This window comes from Coenobita brevimanus, chromosome 75 (genome assembly GCF_032717465.1).
Source record: "Coenobita brevimanus isolate Jiangsu-jjx chromosome 75, ASM3271746v2, whole genome shotgun sequence".
NCBI lineage: Eukaryota > Metazoa > Arthropoda > Malacostraca > Decapoda > Coenobitidae > Coenobita > Coenobita brevimanus.
This window is the reverse complement of record NC_137028.1, coordinates 25,110,136-25,116,009: the sequence shown is the minus strand read 5'-3', so window position 1 is coordinate 25,116,009 and position 5,874 is coordinate 25,110,136.

Below are 5,874 nucleotides of genomic sequence, written 5' to 3'. Positions count from 1 at the left end.
AGAGAGAGAGAGAGAGAGAGAGAGAGAGAGAGAGAGGGGGGGGGAGTTGCGAATACTAAGACATACTCAGGCCACAATGACCAAAATTTTCATATACTGTAGTTGTCACCTGACCTTCCAAGTCCTGGATATCATAACTGCTGAAGAAGTAGCGAGAGTTGTGGTAGCTGTGGCGGCGGTGGCGGTGGTTGAGGCTGTAATATCTGTTACGGTGGTAGTAGCTGTGGTTCTGATAGTGGCCGCGGTGGCCGTGGTGAAGGTGGAGGAGTTGGCTAAACGAGGCAGGGGTGATGTCTAGTGAGTTGGTCTTATCTGCCAGTAATATTTTTAACACTTCCACCTGAAAGACAAATACAGTTTTAATACAGTAACATGACTATCTTAATTACCTCCGCCAAGGAGGTTATGTTTTCACCCCTGTCTGTTTGTCTGTTTGCTGGATGGTTTGTGAGCAAGATTACACAAAAGCTACTGGAAGAATTTCCACGAAACTTGGTAGGAGAATGGGCCTTGGCTCAAAATATTTATCTATCTATTGCCAGACGCCTTTATCCCTTACGGGGTGGCCACAAACAAATCGCCTCCACGTCGCCCTGTCCCCCGCAATTTCACTGCCCCGCTCCCAACTCACACCGCCCTCTCTCATATACAGTACCTCTCCACTCCATCCCTCCATCTCATCCTCGGCCTCCCTTTCCCTCTCCCCCCCCCTCCAACTCACTCACATACTGTACACTCTCCTTGTCAGTCTCTCACCCTCCATCCTCTCCACATGGCCAAACCACAGTGTGTTCCTCATAACGCTTCCTCTCACATCCACTTACACACCACAACGCTTCTTTATATCTTCATTTCTCATCCTGTCTCTCCATGTGACTCCACAGGCTACTCTAAAATAACTCATTTCCACTGCTCTCGCTCTTGACTTGTGACCTTCCAACAACGTCCAAGCTTCACTTTCATACGTTAGAGCTGGTATCACAATACTGTCATGTAGTAACTTTTTCACTTCTATGCTCTCTTCCCTGTTTCTTATCACTGTTTTCAAGGAACCAGCAACCTTTCTTCCTTGTTGTACCCTTTCAAGCACTTCACCCTCCAAACTTCCATCCTTACTCATCACACTACCCAAGTACTTAATCGCACTCACATATTCCATTTCCTCACCATCAAACCTCACAATACATTCACTGACTTCACCTCTCTCAAAGACCATCACTTTACTCTTCCCTACATTCACCTTTAGATTCCGTTTCTTACACACTCTCCCAAACTCATCCACCAAGCCTTACATACTCTTCACAGCATTCAACAGCTTCCCATCTACTCCACATATTCTTAATACTTTCCACAGTCCTTGTCTATCTACCCTGTCATATGCTTTCTCCAAATCCATGAAGGCCGCATGCAACTTCTTTTCCTTCTCTAGAAACTTTTCCACTAAAGATCTAAGAATGAATATCTGATCTACACAACCTCTTCCTTCCTAAAGTCTCCCTGTTCTTCTCCAACTAATTCCTCTGTTATTTCCCTAACTCTGTCAATAAGTATCCTACAATACACTTTTCCTATTATACTAAGAAGATAAATGCCCCTATGATTACCACACTCTTCTTTTTCCCATTTTCCTTTGTACAAGGGAATAATTATACCTGATTTCCAATCCTCTGTGACTTTACCTTCTTCCTAGGCCAATCTGCCCATCTTCCACATCCATTCTACTACTATCTCTCCCACATGCTTCAGCATTGCACCACACACTCCATCAATTCCTGGGGCTTTCCCCAATTTGACTTTCTTCATTGCTTCCACAACTTCTATCCTACTGATTTCTTCCTGTCTTCTCACCTCCCTCCTTCTCCTAGCCATTCCCTGGGCACTTATACTCGCATTACTTCCATTCTCTGTGTTCAACAATTCCTTAAAGTGTTCTCTCCATCTGCTCACTTTTTCTCCCTTCTCCACTAGTAACCTACAATTTTTATCTTTCACTCTGCTACTAACTTCACTGTCTTACTCTCTTCACCTCGTTCCAGAACATTTTCTTATAGTCCCTCCACTTGACACTCAAATTCCTTCCAAATTCCTCATCCACTCTCTTCTTACTCTCTCTTACTAATCTTTTCATCTCTCTCTTCCTTTCTACATGTAACTCTCTCTTTCGCCTCTCAACCTCTTCCACGCCCCTATTTCTGATCCATTCATTGCATGCTTTCTTCTTCTGTACCACAACCTGTCTCACCTCTTCATTCCACCGTGCTGTTCCTTGCACCCCCTTCCGTCTTCTATTCACCCCACACACCACATCACATACTGCACATATTTCTTCTGTGAATATCTTGCACACACCTTCCACGTCCCCCATCTGCTCCAAATTCATATTTACCCAATCGTTCCTCCACTTCTCTCTTATATTTTGCCTTTTTCTCATCTTCGTGTAACCTTTCCACTCTTCTTGCAACTACTCCTTCCTCCCATCCTTCCCTTCTTCTATTTCTTCATCTTACTTGGATCTTCATTCTGGCCACCACCAAGTAGTGGTCAGAAAGTCCACTCTCCCAACCTCTATATGTTCTTGTATCCACTACACATCTTCGCACCCATTCATCCACGCACACATAATCAATCATTGCCTTCCTTTCATTCAGTTCACCACCCACCCTTCTCATCACTCTCCATGTATACCTGTGGATCATTTTGTGCTTGAAGAGGGTATTGGCTATCACCAACCCCCTCCCAACACAAATGTCCACTAACGCACTGCCATTCTCATCTATCTCAGCAGGCACATCCCACTCACCAACTATTCCATCCACCTTCACATTCCCTACTTTACCATTCATATCACCAGTCAAAAACACTCTCTCATTCCTTCCAAACCTTTCCATGCACATTTGTCCAGAACTCTTCTCTCACTCTGCTCGCACGATCTTGCGTTGGTGCATACACACACACACACACACACACACACACACACACACAATCGCCAACATTTGTATTGCCGACAGATGCCCAAAATAGGCTCCGTTAAATTTTGGTGCTGATCCGGAGAAAAGTGCGGATCCAGGAACTGTTTTTTTTTTTTTTTTTTTACTTTTTTAATTATTGCTAGATAGGGCGTTTTCCGACATTTTTGTAAAATTTTCAGTGAATAGTGCATGGATTTTTATGAAAAAATCAGGCCTATTTAGGATGTTGGTATCTACGAATGTGTACATTTTGGCGTGGATCCATATAAAATTCCGGATCTAGTGGGTTTAAATATGCTTTTATAGGGGATAATTTTTTCCAGTTTCATGTTGGGCTTTGGCGGAGGTATGCTCTCTGCTGAGTGCCATTCTAGTTACTACTGTTTTTCTTATGTATATATTTAATACTAAGTCAGGAAACCCTACCGCGCTGGCCGGGATGAGGCGATGTTTCCACGCTGTAAGGAAACAACTGTAAAGTGGCTTACCCTCTGACCATAGTCCTGCTGGGTTACAGTTGTGAGGTATAGTTTCTGTCCACTTTCTGTTCCTACCTTAGCTCGAGGGAAGTTATGTTTTAAAGCAAACAAAAACCGATTCTCCCGTGTTAAGATGATGGTTCATGTCTTTGCTAGACAATGCAAGGAAGAGGTAGCAATGACATCTATTCATACAGTCTAGAATTGCTCCGAATTTCCCACAATAAGTCCTTGCTCAGTGTGAAATCCTCACTACTTCCTGTTTGCCTGTGTTGGAGGTAGAGAGGGAGCAGAAAGTAAAGTTCACTGTTTTACGTTTCTGGCCTCTGGAACCAAAGGAACTCAATTTAGTTCACTTACTTTGCCCACAGTCTGTAACAGCAAGCAAGTGATTTGATTTGGCCTTTGTGTTACGAGTGGATCCTAAGGTTACAAACCGGAATCTGGAACAGTTTTTGGCTCTCACAAGGCCCTTTTGTGGAGCAGATTCGCCATCATCCCCCCCCCCCAAAAAAAAAAAAAAACGTCTCAGGAGAAAGATTGTTCTTGTATTATTTCTCAACATAGTCGTCCCTAAGTTCAATGCACTTTGTCCACCGACGTTCAAGCATTGTTATCCTGTCGTGGAAGAAGGTCGCATCTTGAGCCTCCAATACACATCAATGGCTTCATCATTATTCCATAAACGGCGACCACGCAGGTAAAATTTCAGTTTGTGAAACTGGAAGAAGTCAGACGGAGCCAAATTGGGTGAATAAGGAGCACGACGTAACAGTTCAAAGCCACCGCCACCTGAGCCGTGTGGAGTGGGGCATTGTCCTGGAACAACAGCACGCCCGCTTGCAGCTTTCCTTTTCATTTCTCATTGATTGCTACTTTCAGCTGTTGCAATTTTGATACATAACAGGCCCCATTAATGGTTTAACCCTTGTACAAGTAGTCAATCGTGAGAGCTCTCTCAGTGTTCAAAAACAATGAGGCCATCACCTTGCCGACAGATGCCATTTGCTTGAATTTTTGTGGAGGTGGAAAACTGTGGTTTTGTCATTGCTTGCTTTGATTCTTTGATTCAGGTTAAAAGCGTTGAACCCATGTCTCCTCCTGGGTCACAAACCTCAAGAAAAAATTAGCTGGATCAGTCTGGAAACGGGCCAGAAGTGTCCATGAAGTTTCCAGTTTGTTCAGCTTTTGTTCTGGTGTCAGCGTTCTGGGCACCCTCTTGCAGACAGCTTGCTCACACCCTAGATGTCAGTCAAAACAGTGTGCACTCAGTCATCACGGATGACCATGGTGTCAGCTACTTGTTGCACAGACAAGCTTCTGTCATTTAAGACAAAGCGGTGAATGTCCCGCACTTAATAATCCGTGGACGACGATTTAGCGAGTTCTGATCGTGGGCCATCTTGGTGCTCTCCATGCCCTGCTCGAAATCAACAGCCCGCTTCTTTATGGTGGAATGGCAAGGACAGTCCTCCCCAAGTGTGTTGACCTTCATCATGAATTTCCTTGGGAGTCATACCCATTTTTTTGCAGATACGTGACCACGGCACGGGCCACTTTCTTGTCAAATTTTGGATTTTGCTCTAACGTACCGATTTTCAAAGGGTCTTACCTGCAAAAAAACAAAAAAAAAACAAATAAAGACAAAGATGTAGCTTCGTGTGCATAATCATATGAGACTTTATAGTAAGTCATACCCAAAAGTTGTAGTTACTTCTCTTGTTTCTGAGTGAGGCTGAAAAATTATTGAAGGACCCATGTGTGTATATATACATATATATATATATATATATATATATATATATATATATATATATATATATATATATATATATATCTGTCTATCTATCTATCTATCTATCTATCTATCTATATATCTATCTATCTATCTATATATATATATAGATATATATATATATGTATCTATATATATATATATATATATATATATATATATATATATATATATATATATATATATATCTATATATCTATATATGTATATATATGATACATACATATATATACATATACATATATATATATATATATATATATATATATATATATATATATATATATATATATATATATATATGGATCTATCTATCTATCTATTGCCAGACGCCTCAATCCCGTTTGGGGTGGCCACAAACAAATCGCCTCCAAGTAGCCCTGTCCCCCGCCATTTCACTGCCCTGCTCCCAACTCACACCCCCTCTTCCATATACCTCTCCACCCCATCCCTCCATCTCATCCTCGGCCTCCCCCTCCCTCTTCCCCCCTCCACCTCACTCACATACACTCTCTTCGTCAGTCTTTCACCCTCCATCCTCTCCACATGGCCAAACCACCTCAGTGTGTTCCTCATAACGCTTCCTATCCCATCCACATCCACACCACAACGCTCCTTTATATCCTCATTC